Source organism: Pseudopipra pipra, chromosome 19 (genome assembly GCF_036250125.1).
Source record: "Pseudopipra pipra isolate bDixPip1 chromosome 19, bDixPip1.hap1, whole genome shotgun sequence".
In the NCBI taxonomy this organism is placed as follows: domain Eukaryota; kingdom Metazoa; phylum Chordata; class Aves; order Passeriformes; family Pipridae; genus Pseudopipra; species Pseudopipra pipra.
In genome coordinates, this window is record NC_087567.1 from 1,843,578 (window position 1) to 1,859,924 (window position 16,347).

General features: G+C 51.2%; 2 long non-coding RNA genes across 4 annotated transcripts; one reads left to right on the forward strand and one right to left on the reverse strand.

The window, feature by feature from the left end:
• Positions 1–531: 531 nt before the first annotated feature.
• On the reverse strand, positions 532–9,702 carry LOC135424426 (uncharacterized). 2 transcript variants are annotated; one of them, XR_010435219.1, is made up of 3 exons: positions 9,592–9,702; positions 4,002–4,241; positions 532–1,290 (listed from the first exon to the last, which is right to left on the reverse strand). It is a non-coding gene; the product is annotated as an uncharacterized LOC135424426 (long non-coding RNA). The 2 variants fall into 2 exon arrangements; XR_010435218.1 differs by having other exon boundaries at positions 9,512–9,702.
• An 80-nt stretch (positions 9,703–9,782) lies between these two features.
• On the forward strand, positions 9,783–16,156 carry LOC135424427 (uncharacterized). Of its 2 annotated transcripts, XR_010435221.1 has the most exons (4): positions 9,783–9,926; positions 10,061–10,157; positions 14,746–14,862; positions 15,990–16,156. It is a non-coding gene; the product is annotated as an uncharacterized LOC135424427 (long non-coding RNA). The 2 variants fall into 2 exon arrangements; XR_010435220.1 differs by having other exon boundaries at positions 9,783–10,157.
• Positions 16,157–16,347: the final 191 nt, after the last annotated feature.

Genomic DNA, 16,347 nt, shown 5'->3' on the forward strand with positions numbered 1-16,347 from the left:
TGCCCAGTCCAGGGGCAGAATCCCTGCCCTGCTCCTGCTGGACTCTGCCTGCAGGTCACCTGGGGCTGAGTGAGATGTTCTTACAATTGTTATGGGGTTTCGTGAGGGCTGAAGGAAAGCAGAGCTGAGAACAGAGGGATAATTAAACCCTGCAACAATCCATGGGAGGTGGGTGTCTCCAGTGTGAGGAGGAGTGTTCCTTGTTTTCCATGCCGCTCCCCACATGGATACCCCGGTGTGTTGGGTCCTGGGGATGTGGCCAATGCGGGAGGGGGGTCTGGTGTCTGTGTCTCATTCAGGAGGTGCCCCAAGTTCTGGAGCAGCGTGGTGGGACCCTCTTCCCATGTCTCCAACACACTCAGTCCCACCACCTTCACAGAATGCCTGAGGTTGGAAAAGCCCTCCCAGCCCATGGATCCCCCCTGTGCCCAATGCCCACCCTGTCCCCAGCCCAGAGCACTGAGTGCCACGGCCAGGCCTTCCTGGGACACCTCCAGGGGTGGGGACTCTAATCCTCCCTGGGCAGCCCCTGCCAATATTTAATCATCCTTTTTGTGAAAAAATCCCTCCTAAAAGGAGAAATTCCTCATGGAGCCTGGCTGGCTCAGCAAGGGGTCACAGTGGGGAACTCCATGGGGTGGTTTCTGGGTTCTCAGCAACCCATGGCCAAAGGAACTGTTGGTTCCTACAAGCTCCATAGTGAGAATTCCCAAACTGGCAGTGCTGTCTCCTCACACACAGTGGGGGATTCCCTGGTTCAGAAGAGTCATCCACAGTTTCCCACAGCATGGAATGCACAAGGGGACAGTGTCACCTGCCCAAGGCAGCAGCACCAGCCCGGGGTGAGTCCCATCAGCAGGAAAGGACATTGTCCCCAGAGCTGTCCCCCTGAAGGCTCAACCCACAGTTCTGTTCCCCCTGCATGTCCTCAAACACTTTGGAGTCAATGTTGTTATATTTCCTGAGTGAACCCTCTTCCCCTAAATAAGAGATTTGCAATTACAGAACCAAGGGACTGTTTGGGTTGGGAGGGACCTTAGAGATCATCCCGCTCCAGCCCCTGCCATGGGCAGGGACACCTTCCATTAACCCAGCCCCATCCAACCTGGCCTTGGACACTTCCAGGGTGGGGCAGCCACAGCTTCTCTGGACAATGATTTCAGTCCCAAAAGCTACATAAAGTCACGATTACAGGAGAGAAAAGGAAACAAAAGAAAACAAATCTGCTCAGTGACTCCTCTGCAGGGCTGTTCCAGAGGCTGCTGCACCTGCAGTCTCATGAGACATCATCTGCACACCAAGACACCAACACAAGAAGCTTTTTTAAACAAAGGCTTCTACTTCTCTCGCACCCACAAACTCATCTGCAAAGGACCTGCAGTGAAGCTGTAAAGGGCTGCAATATTCTGCAGAACACTCTTGAGGCTGCAAACCAGACTTTCCAGTGCAAAACTTCCCAAAAATGAACATGAATGTTAGATTTATTTTTAATTCTGCATTTCTTTGAAGCTGTTTTATTTTTTTTTTTATAGCTTTTCATCCCTCAGCTGGAGGGAAGTGTTTCCCTATTTTCCCCCCTTTTACCTTTTCCAAATCCTCACTGTTGTATGGTGGCAGAGTGACAAAGGGCTTTGAAACTGCACAAATCTGCCAGTCTTTCAGTGCTGGCAAAGTTTTGCAGGAAAATAGAACAGTGGCAATAAAAATTGCAAAAAATGGGGGGGAAAACTAAGCATTTTCTGGTACTTAAAGAAGTAACAAACTTCTCTAGGAAAAACAATCCTCCAACAGGTAATTTGAGGAATATGAACATTGTGAAAGAAAAAACACCTGGATTGGTTTTCCTCATAAATTATTAATTTTTGACCAGCTTTTTTTAATCTCTAGGGCAGAATGACAAGCCTTTTGCTGACTTTTCTGTGTTTTGTTAGGAAAGGAAGAGGGGAAAAGAAAGCTGGGGGGAAAATGAATCATAAAAAGCTGTGATGGGTTCAAGTAGCAACAAGGAGAGGAATCACAGCGGGGTCTGTGCAGCCAAAGGTGCAGCTTTTATTGGGGAACTGGGGGTGACAAACAAAGCAGCCACATGTGACCTGCCCAGGGACATTTGGTGGTGAGTGGCTGAAATGAGGGGAGGTGACACCATCCCTCACCCAGCAGTGTGACAGAGAGCCAGGATTTGAGGGGCTTCTGTTCTCCATCAAACCAGCAGGAAGATTGAAACAGGCAGTGGCTGGATCCAGGTGGAAAGTCTCTGTTCAGCACTGGACGTTGTCACATGTTTCCCTCCTGCTGCTCTGTCCTGCAAAAACCCTCCCATCTCCTGTCCTGCAAAAACCCTCCCATCTCCTGTCCTGCTCCCTCCCATCTCCTGTCCTGCTCCCCCCCATCTCCTGTCCTGCTCACTGGAGCAGCTGCTCCCACAGCATCCAACTGCTCTGCCCTGTCCCTAAATACTGCTCCTTAAAATCCCACCTGCCATGATCTGACTGTGTGCAACACACAGTCATGGAAACACAGGGTTGGAGGGACCTCAGGGACCATCTCAATCCACCCCTGCCATGGGCAGGGACACCTTCCACCAGCCCAGGTTGCTCCAAGCCCCATCCAACCTGGCCTTGGACACTTCCAGGGATGGGGCAGCCACAGCTTCTCTGGGCAACCTGTGCCAGGGCCTCCCCACTCTCAGAGGCAAGAGTTTCTTCCTAATATCTCATCTAACCCTGCTCTCTTTCAGTTTGTACCCATTCCCCCTTGTCCCATCACTCCAGTTCCTGATGAACAGTCCCTCTCTGGCTTCCTTGCAGCCCCTTTCAGGTCTTGGAAGGGGCTGTGAGGCCTCCACACAACTTTCTCCTCTCCAGCTGAAGAGCCCCAGCTCTTTCATCCTGAACATCACATAAGAGAAAGCAGATGGGATGATTAAAGGGTATGACCTGATCTCTACACACCCTTTGGAAAAGTCCCTCTCCAGCTCTCCTGGAGCCCCTTTAGGCACTGCAAGGTCTCCCTGCAGCCTCCTCTTCTCCAGCTGAGCACCCCCAGCTCTCCCAGCCTGGCTCCAGAGCAGACCCCCCTTGGCACCTGGTTCACTGTGCTGGCTGGAGCCCAGAGGCCCTGGCAGAGACCAGCCCTGGCTCTGGCTGAGGAGGGAGCAAAATGGTCAGCCCTGAAAGCCATTTGGGGAGGGTTCTTTGCTCTGGCTCACACCTCCCTCCCCCCCTGCTGCTGCTGCTGCTGGTGTGGGGCTGAGGGCTCTGCACCCCTCAGGGGCTTTCCTGGCCCAAAGTCCTTCCATGGCAGTGAGGGACTCCTGGCAGGGCTGGCCTTGGCATGGAGCTGCCCGAGGAACAGGGGACAGAGCTTTCCATGTCACAACCTGCCACACAGGAGAGATTTGCTCAAACATTGGAGCCCCTTTAGGCCCTGGAAGGGGCTCTCAGGTCTCTCTGGAGCCTCCTCTTCTCCAGGTGAACACCCCCAGCTCTCCCAGCCTGCCACAAGCACCAGTTCAGCTCTTCAGCCATGTTCCAAGGGTCATGCCCTGGATCCCAGGGGGTTTATTGCAGGCCATGGACTCCTGTGAGGTGGTGCCTGCCCTGACCTCCCAGCTGAGCATCCCTGTGATCACTGACCCCACAGCTCTGGGCTTGGACAGAAACATCTGAGAGAGGGAGACAGGGAGCAAAGGCATCTCCTGCTGGGCTGTAGGGCAGGGTGAGGAGCAGCAGCCCACAAGTTCAGAGCTCAGCTCCTCTCTAACTGCTGGTAAGTGGAGGGAGAAATGATCACCCTGGGTGGGAGGGCCCAGGGGGGGAGCAATTACCAGACACCCCCTGTGCTGTGTGGGATCCTCTGCCTGCCAGGGTGTCCCAAAGGTCACAGCTTGATTTAATAAAGGTTTCTGCCTTGAAAGCAGCCTAATTTCCCATGCTGGAATAGCAGGCAACACTTATTAGCCAGAGCTCAGGGCTTTGCTAATGAGCTCACAAATGTCTCACCTGGAGGTTCACAGGGCTTATCCTGCTCGGTGGAGATGAGGGTTGGTCCTTTTCCACACAAAAAGGGATCTGCCTCTAGGTGAGGGTGCAGTGCTGGAGTCCCACTCTCTCCTGCTGCTGCTGAGGTTTGCCAGGAAAAGGGAGCAGAGCCAGGGCCTGCTTGGGAGCTGGAGCTTGAACACCCTTGGGGGCAGTTTTCCTTTACTGTCGGGGTGTGCAGGAGGAATTCTCCACCTGTAGCTGAACAGAAGGTTGTTAATACCCATAATCACCATGAACAGAACCTTCTAATATCCACCATCATCACAAACAGCACTTCCCATTGGTGCTGAATCCACCCTGGGCTTACCAAGAGTAGCTCATGGGCTTGTGAAAAGTAGTTCACTGCCTGTTCTGCTTCACATGATGGGCTGATGTGTCACTCTCCAGGTGTCCTGGGACACAGGAATCCTGTTCCCTGCCAGTGTCACCCCAGCCCAGGCTGTCCCTGCTCCCACCTCATGAGGGGGATCATAGAATAGAATCACAGAAGGTTTGGGTTGGAAAGGACCTTAAAATTCATATAATTCATGTGCAGGGACACCTTCCACCAGCCCAGGTTGCTCCAAGCCCCATCCAACCTGGCCTTGGACACTTCCAGGGATGGGGCAGCCACAGCTTCTCTGGGCACCCTGTGCCAGGGCCTCCCCACCCTCACAGGCAAGAATTCCTTCCTAATGTCTGACCTAAATTTCCCCTCTTTCACTTGAAACCTATTCCCCCTTGTCTGTCACTGCAGTTCCTGATGAAGAACCACTGAGCCCTGTTCCAGCCCCAGGGCACCCAGCTGAGCAGCTTGGCTCTGCCTTTCTTTTTGTTGTTGTCTTTTTCAAACAAAGAAGCATTTTGCACTGTCCCTTGTGCCTCCCAGGTAGCCCTGACAGCACAGGGGCTCAGGGCATGGAAATGGCTTTTATTGCTCCTTCCTTTGCCTGGGCTGTGTTACCCTCTGTGGAGAGCCTGGGTTTAGGACTGATGGTGAGGTGTGTACCCAGGGCAGCCCCTGCTCTGTGGGGATGGACCCTCTCCAGCGTGGTCAGCCCAGAACTGGATACTGGCTCATCCTCTTCTCCCACCCTGCTCCCTATTCCACTTTTCTGGCAAGTCCCATTCCCCCTGGCACCATCACAGAGTTGAAACTGCTGGCAGAGATCAAAGAGGACAAGGGGGTGGCAGCACCTTTATTATTTTCGGAGTTGAAAGGGATGTTTACAGCTTCCCAAGCGAGGTTGTGCCTCTGAGGTAACATCCCCTGCACTCTCAGCACTGTTGTTGTCATCTTCCAGGAGAAAACTTGTTCCCTTTTGATCCTTTCAGGCAATGGGATCAAAACAAAGCAGGCAAAGGTACAAGATCCAGAAGTATTTAGTCAGCACCCTGTTCAAAGGCTTTCCTTTCTTACTGAAGTGGGGATAAATGAGCAAATAAAAATCTGAAGACAAGGAATAAAAAGGAAAGCAGATCCTAAAGAGGCATCTAAATCATGGAGGCACCATTGTCCTCACGTGTGCCACCCATCAGTGTGGAAGTGCTGAGGACACTGCAGCTCCAGGGGGGAGTGAAAGCTGGGTTTGAAGGACGGGCAGAAAGCTGGGAGGTTTCCTACAGATGCTGAAAGTTGCTGAGCTCCATAAGCAGCTCAGTTTCCCTCTGCACCCAAAGGAATAAAAATTGCCTGCTCCCAGAAATTTTCATCACTCTGGTGGAGAAGCTTTGCTTGGATTATGGAAAAGCATGAAAATAACAAATAGCTTAAAAATATCTGTTGATAAACAGGTGGGAAGATCCTCAGACAGGTCCCCTTAGACCAGCCAAGCTTGTTGACTGCAGAGTGCTCCCCATGAAGCACCTCCTGCCAATGTCACCTCTGGGGTGTGTCACACCTGGGCTGCACATGAAGCTCAGCTCACAAGGGACCAGGACCTGCCTAATGAGGTGACTTCAAATGATTGTTTTTCATGGTCTGAAGGTTTTTTCCACAGTACCTTGAGAGAAATCTGGCAGCAAGAGGAGGGACAATGGAACCAGGACACAGGTAATCATTGAATTATAGAATGGTTTGGGTTGGAAGGGACCTCAAAATCCATCCAGTTTCAGCCCCTGCCAGGGGCAGGGACACCTTCCAGTAGCCCAGGTGGCTCCAAGCCCCGTCCAACCTGGCCTTGGACACTTCCAGGGATGGGGCAGCCACAGCTTCTCTGGGCAACCTGTGCCAGGGCCTCCCCACCCTCAGAGGCAAGAGTTTCTTCCTAATATCTCATCTAACCCTGCTCTCTTTCAGTTTGTACCCATTCCCCCTTGTCCCATCACTCCAGTTCCTGATGAACAGCCCCTCTCTGGCTTCCTTGTGATGTCTCCACAGAACTTTCTCCTCTCCAGCTGAAGAGCCCCAGCTCTTTCATCCTGAACATCACATAAGAGAAAGCAGATGGGATGATTAAAGGGTATGACCTGATCTCTTCAGGTCCAGTGCAGGCAGAAGCAGGATGAGAAAATGCTTTCAGAAGAATCAGATGCTTTCAGAAAAAGCATCTGAAAGGGCAGAAAAGGGGCCTTTGCCCTGTTTTGCTCTCTTTGATTCCCACTCTGTGACCTCGTTGCTGTTGTGGACTCCCAGGGGGAAATGGGCCCTGCAGGTGAGCAGATCAACCCAGCTGTGAGATCCTGGGCAGGAGGTTCCTGGCTCAGCCTCTCAGCAAGGTAGATATGAGTTTGAAGATGTTTGTGCCACAGCTGGGCTCTGCTGGGAACAGTCCTTGGCTGCAGGGGGAGCTGGGACCAAGAGGCTCAAGAGAGGAGCAATTGTGGAGGTGTCCAGAGCTCCAGAGCAGGACAGAACACTCACCACCACAAAACAGTGGGAAACCTTGTCCTGGGAAACAGCTGCTGAAAGAAAGTGTCTATGAGGTCCAAACCTCAGGGATGTCCTTCAAGGGGAGGATTTCCTAAATCCAGGACACAGTTTTTGCAGAGAGGCATTTTCACTGCCATAATCTCTGTCCTCAGAGCTGTGTGTGACTTGCAAATCATCCTCATTCCCCCTCCTTTTTGCCTCAGCAGGTGTTTCCAGAGAGGGAATAAGGCTGCAAAAGGGAAAGCTAAAACAATACAAGGGGTGACACTTTAAAAAAGAGGTGGGAAGAAAAAAAAAAAAAAGAAAAAAAATGAGGAAAAAATAAAAAAAAAAAGAAACGAAAAAAAATAGTTCCAAATGTCCTTCCTCAGAGAAAGAGCCCCCTGTGATTACAGTATTTATCAGCCTCTGTCTTAACACAGAGCAGTTCCAGCTTATAAAGAGAGACACATGCAGAGCAGAAAAAAACAGGGGGAAGGATCCTGAAACCAAAGGATCCTGAACAGAAACAAAGCCCAGGACAGCTCAGGGAGTGGGTGGAAAACACCCCAGGAAAACACACCAGCATGTCTGGGCTGCTCTGCAATCAGTGTGACAGCAGAAACGTTCCTTCAGGGAATGGCCAAGGCCATCCCTGGCTGAAGGACAGAGCTCCCCTGGCCTGGCAGGGCAGCTGGGGGGGTTTCAAACACAATTCCTGGAGCAGGGAACCATTCAGTGCCTTCACCAGTCAGTGCTCCTGGAGAAGGCCAGGGGAAGAGTTTGTGACTAAAACAGGGTAGATTTAGACTCAACATAAGGAAGAATTTTCTATGATGGAGATGGGGAGGCCCTGGCACAGGTTGCCCAGAGAAGCTGTGGCTGCCCCATTCCTGGAAATGTCCAAGGCCAGGTTGGACGGGGCTTGGAGCAACCTGGGCTGGTGGAAAGTGTCCCTGCCCATGGCAGGGGATGGGATGAGATGGCCTTTAAAGGCCCCTTCCACCCCAAACTGTATGATTCTACAATTCTCTCTCTTGTCCTATTGAATTCCCTTGCATTAACAGGGGAGCAGGATTGGTGTCCTCTGCACCTACCAGGGGTGAACCAGCTCAGCCTGTGCTCCTGCCAGTGACAAAACTGATAAAATGGGAAAACTCCCAGGAGAAATGACCCCCACAGTTCTGGGAGCAGGAGAGCTGCTGCTGTCACTTCACTGTCATAGAACCATATAATGGGATGGAATGGTTTGGGTTGGAAGGGGCCTTAAAGCTTGTCTCATTCCACCCCCCTGCTATAGGCAGGGACACCTTCCACTAGCCCACATTGCTCCAAGCCTTGTCCAGCCTGGCCTTGGACACTTCCAGGGATGGGGATCCACTCTGGGTCACCCTGGGGGGTTCCCCTCCTCTCTGTCCTCAGGAATCCCTGACCTGACCCTCTTCCCTGCCAAGTGCCAGGGGAGGGTTGTTTCCAAACCAGCTGGTCTGGACCTGAAGGATCCATCAAGGCTGAGCTTGAGGCTCCAGAGCTGTCCTGGGGTGGCAGCCTCAAGACTGAGCTGCTTTTGGACCCTCAGCATCTCAGACTGCTCCAGACCCAGCCTCGTTCACTCAGGAGCCATGAAACCACTTCCAAGGAGAGTCCAGGTGACTGAGGGAACCCTGGGTGTGGTGGGGAGCAACTCTCCCTCCTTCTGCCCAGCCAGGGTAACCTGCAACCTTCTACAGACATTTTCCAGGTCATAACTGAGTTCCCAAGAAGTCCCTGTACAAACTGCCTGTCCCTCGTGGCTGCCAGCCCTGGGCCCTCAGCAAAGACTGGAATCCTGGGGGTTCTATCCTGAGTAAGTGTGATTTTCTGGGGAGGGTTTTAGGCATTTCTGGAGATACCTGTCTGTGATTTATCCCTGATATCCAGATACTCATCCCAACCCAGAGCCACTTGAGGTCCATTTTCCCCTCACCGTGCCTGACCTTTGAAGAGAAGGAAATACTTTCCCATTATCTGGTTAAAGGCATCTTTATGTTTTCATTGCATTTCTCAGTCATTTTCCTGTAACTCTCAATAAAACAGCTGAAGTTACTGGAAGAGCTGTTTTAACAATGAAAGCAGCTTCACCTTAAAACTCTTATTCAGCTTAATGAAGACCCATCTGCTGCAGTACAAAAAGCACCGAAATAATGAGCGGAAATGTGTGTGGTGATCACATTCTTCACTCCCCGAGAGCAGCTGGGAGCTCCTCTGACTGTTGGGAAGGAATATAAGGAACATTTTGTGCCCTTTGGCTTGCAGTCTGTAAATAATGAGAACCAGGCAGGGCTGCTGAAAGTTTGCCCAGGCTGAGCCTCTGTGAAGAGCCACAATCACAGGTCACACCTGAGACCTGCGACAAATAGGAGGGTAGGTGGGATCTTTATGTGCATTAGGAATGTCAGCAGCTCTCTGCTGTTGGATGGGCTGCCCTCAAAGGCTTTGTGGGACATGCTGGATGAGTGGGAAGTGGCTGGAACTCAAGCAAACACCTTTTCCTGCTGAGGGTTCAGCAATCTCAGCCAAGGCTGCGGTGCTGGGAGCCAGCAGAGGAAAGGCAGCAATAAATTATCGTGTCCCTGGGTTTCCTGGGACAGTGTCTCACCTCACACATCCTCAGTGCTCAACATTCCCATGGCCCCAGATGGCAGCCTGCAGGTTGGAGCTGTGCAGGAGGGATCTCACCTGTGCACTCCCACAGAGCCAACTGGAAGAGCTTCAGCCCAAAAGGGAAATGAGACAACCCATCACCTGCTGTCACCAAATCCATCCGTCTCCCTCCATGTCTGCAGCAACTCAGCTGCATCACAGAGGTAACATTCCCTCAGGAATGTTCCACGGAGGAGGGGATGGAGCACAGAAGTTGCTCCAGCTGCCTCTGTCACCTGCTGACTGTCCTGGGCAGAGCTGGGACCTGCAGGATGTCCTGGCTCTCCCCACCTGATAAACCTGTCCCTCAGAGTGCACCCAGCTCTCTGCAAACCCACAACGAGGCACCTAAAACACGTGTTCAACATGAGGTGCCTCTGGTGGGAAAGGGGACACTCCTGTCATTGACACAACAATTAAAGCTGGTTCCTCTAATCAGAGAGTCCCAGAATGGTTTGGGTTGGAAGGGACCTTAAAGATCACCCATTTCCAACCCCTTTGGCAGCTCTCAGCACTTGGCAGAGTTCAGTTCAACATCAGAGTCCAGGAGACAGCAGAGGCAGATCAGGACAACCCTCGACCTCCAAGGTCTGCTCTCAAGGGTAAGAGTTGCCCTTAAACCAGGGAAGAGAAATAAGGAATTGCTTCATCAGACTTTCCAAAGTGGGTTTTCAGAGATCTTTCCCTGTCAACTTTGTGTCAAGGCAAGAGGGAGAGAGACAACCTGTCTGGGCACTGACTTATGAAGGGGTTTGGCTGCCCATGCCAAGAATCCAAGCATAAATCATGACAGGCAGGTTAAATGCCCCAAAGTGCTTTGTCTTCTGTCAGCATTAATATGCAGAATTAGGTCCTGAGAGAGGTATCCTTGCAAAATATCTTTAAAATGAGGGAGTCCTCCCAAGGCCCAGCTGAAAATGTCACTGGTAATGAAGAAGGAAACTTGTCACTTTCTGACCAAAACCATCAGAAAAAAGCACAACAAAAATCACACTTGGCTTTAAACTTTGGCCAAGAAAGCACAAAGTTCTTCTTCAGATTTTGAATTTCCTTATGGTAAAATAGAAAGGAAAAAAAAACTTGATGAAAGTAGTTTTTTATTGAACTCTTGTTCTTTCACAAACCAGTTCCTTCTGAAACTCAAATTCCCAGAAAAAAATGTCCAGACTGTTAGAAGTGGACACTCACTCTCTGTCTTACAGCCTTGGGTAGAGGAAAGTTATTTGGGATTCAAAAAATGAAGATTGTTTCCATTCTCAGGCCCATGGTGATATTCTTGTTGCTGTTCTGTGAAGGGTGAGGAGTTGGATCTGATGATCCTTGTGGATCCATTTCAGGATATTCCATGGCATTCCCTCAGTGGTTTGGGCAAACCTGAGACTTGCAGCTCATGCAAGGGGGTGCAGCCCACTGGCTTTCTGGAGCATCACAAATTGTTTTCCATATGAAATAACCCCAGAAAATTGTGATCCTTCATTCATCTGAGTATCTTTAGCTCCAAGATTTCTGCCCTGCTTTCTCTGGCCAGTTTTTGCTTTTGCACAAAGACCACTTGAGGTTTTCCTTTCCTGGTGACACAGAGCAAGGAACCTCCAGGCCAGACCCAGGGATATCTATGGATGACTTAAAGCTGGAGGCTGATTTGCTGAAGAATGGTTGTTTTTATGACAGACATAGCAAAACCCTTCTGAGGTGCCTCGAGATTCTCCCTGCCCACATAAATCCCAACAGCCTAAATGGAAAAGCTTTGGAATCACAGAATCCCAGAATATGCTGAGTTGGAAGGGATCCACAAGGATCATCAAGTCCAACTCCTGGCCCAGACTTTCCAACACAAGCATTTGCATAATTCCTAGTTTTGTTAGCACTCAAAACTCCCTCATTTAGTGCATTGAGTCCTGATCTGTTGAACCAACATGTTCTGAAGCTTCCCTGTACTAAGCCCTCCCCTCTCCCTGCAGTGTTGTGGGGCTGAGCTCCTCAGTGCTGCAGGACTGAAACCACACAGCAAAGGTTGTGGGATCCTGAAGGTTTCCCTTCAGGAAGATGTAGATCACCCAAGCCTGGTGTGACATCCCATGCTCTGTTCCCATGCCTGGAAAGCCAGCTCTTTCCTTGCTTAAATGCACACTGGTGCCTGCTGGAAGGCAGAGAGGAGAGGGTAAAGGCACAGAATCCCAGAATCCCAGAATGTGCTGAGCTGGAAGGGACCCACAAGGATCATCCAGTCCAACTCCTGGCCCTGCACAGGCCCATCCCCAGGAGTCACCCCCTGTGCCCCAGAGGATCAGCCAAACCCTCCTGGAGCTCTGGCAGCCTTGGGGCTGTGCCCACTGCCCTGGGGAGCCTGGGCAGTGCCCAACCAGCCTCTGGGGGAAGAACCTTTGCCTGAGATCCAACCTGAGCCTGCCCTGACACAGCTCCAGCCATTCCCTCAGGTCACAGAACCACAGAATCAACCAGGTTGGAAAAGACCTCTGAGATCATCCAGTCCAACCCATGACCCAACCCCACCTTGTCACCCAGACCATGGCACTGATGCCACATCCAGGCTCTGCTCAAACCCCTCCAGGGACGGGGACTGCACCCCCTCCCTGGGCAGCCCATTCCAAGGGCTGATCCCTCTCTCTGGGAAGAACTTCTTCCCCATGTCCAACCTAAACCTGCCCTGGTGCAGCTCAAGGCTGTGCCCTCTTGTCCTACTGCTGGTTCCTGGGAGCAGAGCCCGACCCCCCCCGGCTCCCCCCTCCTGTCAGGGAGTTGCAGAGAGTGAGAAGGTCTCCCCTGAGCCTCCTCCTCTCCAGGGTCCTGTCCCTGGTCCCCACAGAGAAGACATCAGGCTGTTTTCCATCCCTCCCCCCCTTCCTGCTCCCATCAGCTCAGGAATCCACGTCGTGCTCAGCACTAACACCCCCCCCCCCCCCAGCACTCTCACCTTGTTTTCTCCCTGCTCACGGGCAGCAGTTAAATTTACACCACGTGCCTCTTCCATTTGGGGAAGCAGAATTACAGCCGAGCTTTGTGTTGGTTTAACAAAAGCATTTGCGAGGCAGCTTTGCAGCCTATTAAGCTCAGAGCCGGTTTCATGCTAATTTTCTTTTTAATAAAGAACAAATGGGCACGGGCTGCACACAAAAGCACGGAGCTGGAGCTGCGAGCAGCACAGCCCCGCTGTGTTATTATGTTTTGAGGGTGGATAACTCCTACAAATCATTTGTATCCGTTGTCTAAAGAGAATAATTTGAAGCAAGGAAGCATTAAGGAAGTGAAGGATACACTCCTGCACTCGTTTGCTCAGCTTAAACTCCTTCCTTTGTTTGCTGCCCTTGTTAGAGAAATTGTGCCTCGGCTAAACTTAAAATATGAGTGTGATTATCAACCCCAAATATAAACCAATACAGAATAGAAAACACTATTCATAGCCACGGAGAGCAGGAGCTTTTACATAATTTCCATAGAGTGTCATGCATTTCTAGGAAGGAGAAAAAGGTCTTGAAAAGAAACAGCTGACGGGGAAATCATTATGAGAGATTTTTATGCTCACAGGGTAGTCTTAAACAGAAATAATGTTGCTCCAGAAAATAACACTTGCAAAGTTATTTGGGCCTAAAGCTCCCAACAGGCACCTCATGGGGTTTGAAGAAGTGCTGAATCAGGCAGGAGAGGCAAAACATTTGCACAGGAGCCACGCAGAGAAATAAGCACTTCTGGCTCACAGCACGTCCCTGCCAGGCTGCAGGAGGGGGTTTCTCCCTCCTCCATCCCTGGCCTTGCCTCCTGCCCCTGTGGAGCAGGGAGCAATCCATGGGAACAGGAGCAATCCATGGGGACAGGAGCAATCCGTGGGAACAGGAGCAATCCATGGGGACAGGAGCAATCCATGGGAACAGGAGCAATCCATGGGAACAGGAGCATCCTGCTTGGAGCTGAGCTGGGGCTTAGCCCCAGGCACGGGCAGTGGGTGAGCCAGGCTGTTGTTGGGCAAAGAAAGAGGTTAAATAGGTATAAAAGAGAGAAGGGGATAAATGGATTCATTCTCAGAGCCTGCCAAGATCTGGGAATGTCGTGGAGGTGGAACCACCCAAAGCCCTGTGAGGTCACAGCCAAAGCACAGAGCAGGGCTGGTGTGACACCGGCAGCAAACAGAGCTGGGAGGGTCTAGGGGTGAACCCAGGGAGGCAGAACATGCAGTGGCTTTTCCTCTGCCTGAGGGATTCTCCAAAATGGATGATTTTTGTGATTCCTGGGGAGTCCTGCACAGGGCCAGGAGTTGGACTCAATGGTCCCGAGGGGTCCCTTCCAACTCAGCATATTCTGTGATTCTATGGAATTTACTCCAGTCAGATTTTAAAGTCAAACTTTAGAGTTATCTAAGCTCAAACAGGATAGAAAGAGTCTCCAGAAATGTGGTGCTGGCAAGAGCTACAGCCCTGTGCAAAGCCAGCAGCAGTGTTTGCTCCTGCTCTCCAACAGCCTGTGAGGTGCTGGGGGGGAGCAGAGGCAGGGACTGCCCAGGCAGCATCAGCTGGGCCTGTCCCTTTAACCAGAGCTCCAAGTCTGGTGCTAAACACTTGCTCCAGTTCTCATTTATTTATTTATGCTTTTAATTCTCTCCTAGATGCTGGGAAATGTATTTGCATTTCATTAAAATGTATTTTCCCCACTTAGTTCTGCAAACCTTCTGGCAAACCTTCCCTCTTTGTCATTTTCCCTGGGCCTGGAGCAGACTCAACGTGTTGCAGCTGCTTTGCTTGAGCAGCCCCTGGAGCCTCAGGGCTGTGCTGATCCCTGGGCTGGATCCCTGGGAGCACCTCAGGCCCTCAGTGGATCCCTGGGAGTCGATGGATCATCACCTGCCACTGGTCATCACCCCCTGGGGGGGTGCCAAGAGCAGCACACGGGTCCAGAGGGCCCAAATCATGGGTGTTGGTGCAGATCCAGGAGCCAGACCACTGCCAAGGGGCTCAGGGTGGGATTTAGCAGGGATTGGGCACACAGCTGCCATCAGTGCCAGCTTTTGTCTCTGCTGCAAGTGGCTTGGCTGGCACAGCTGGCACAGCTGGCACAGCTGGCACAGCTGGCTTTCAGCACCACTGCACTGCAGCCAAGACCATGACCAAGTCCCTGCAGCACCTGGGGAGATCCAAAGCCTCCAAGTCCCCCTTCCCAGCCAGCAGTGCCCCTGCACAGACACAGATCCCTCCAGCTCCAGGGGGCCTGGCCCAGAGGAAGAGCCTTTCTGCCAGCATGGAAATGACATCTTTTTGATGCTACACCTTGTCACCTCCTCCCATCCCATCTTCAGATGTAAGAGTTGAATTCATTCCTCATTCCCTAATGAAAATACTCCCCTTCACTCTACCCCAGGTGTCCAGCTCCTTCCCCATATGCATGACACATATATCCCAGAGGAATATATGCCCCTTTCCCTGACTGCCTCTTGCTGCTCTGTACACTGACTTTTCCTGCCAAACAGGTTCCAAGCTGCCCTGAGTCCCCCTACAGCCCAACTCCCAGCTCCTGGCCACCCAACAAATGACCTTCTCTCTGGAACAGACACTTTTTCTCTGGGTGTCTCACTCAATTACATCTCAGCTCAAGGAACATCCATATTTAATTATCAGAGGTGCTATTAAAGCTCTGTGCCCTCCTCAGCTGAGATGTCCTGTCCTGCACTGCTCAGCAGACCATGAGACAGGCTCACTGAGGCTGGACCTTGGCACCAGGAGGATGTTTTTGAGTGGAAACAGGTCCATCTCATGATTTATTACATTTTAGTACCTGTAAGATGTTAAGAGCAACCTCCACCCCCAACCACTATTTCTTCCAACACTGCATTTGAGATCATCAGATGAAAGGCACCAGGAATGCAAAGCATCATTAATATTTAAGTCAGATTTGCAGAAAGATAAATTTAAGCAGAGTAGAAATTAACTGGATCAAGATAACCATTTCCTGCAGTAAAGAGCTTAAGCTAAATCAAATACTTTACTGCAGAAACAATATCCCTTATCCCTGGGTCCCCACACGAGGAAAAACAGACAGTGCTTCATGATCCCAGCGTGAGGGACAGAGCTTTGGCTGCTCTGGGCATCACAAGGCACATCTGGGTCACAGTCCCAGCTGTGTCTCCTGGGCTATCACCCCGTGACTTCAGCACAGTCTGCTTTCACTGTGTTTTTAGGCACCCCCAAAAAGACCCTCTCTCTGCAGAAAGGGGGCAAAGGATGTGGCTCCCAGCCCCAGACAGCTCTGGCAAGCTGGGCACCAGGGAAGCTGGTAGGGGATGCCAATGCCCAGGGAATCCAGGCAGCTCCATCACAGAGGATGTCACCGACTCCACTGCAGGAATGCAAATAAATCCCCTTTTCTTCTGGGTAATTTGTTTCTGTGCAGAATAAATTGAATATGTAATTTCATTTTCTCTCTTGGAGCATTAACAACCTTGGAATTGTTGGGATTCACAATGAAGACAACAAACAAGTAATTACTGACGAGCTGATACGCTGGTGAGAGGAGAATGCCATTGATTTGAATTCTCCTCAGCCCTGTTTTACCCTCCCCTTGCATTAGGCATAATAAAGTGTTACAGTAGACTCTGTTCTCTTGTAAAGTAGTTCTTATCAGCCACCACAAACTGCCTCCTGGTTAGAGAACATGCCCACACCATTGTGCTCCTCACCCAGGGGATCCATCCCTGGTGGGATGTCCGTGGCTCTCCCAAGACCAGCAGCTCCCAGCCAAGGCTGAGACCCTTTCTTGTATATTACTTGGAAACCTTCCCTTGGAAGC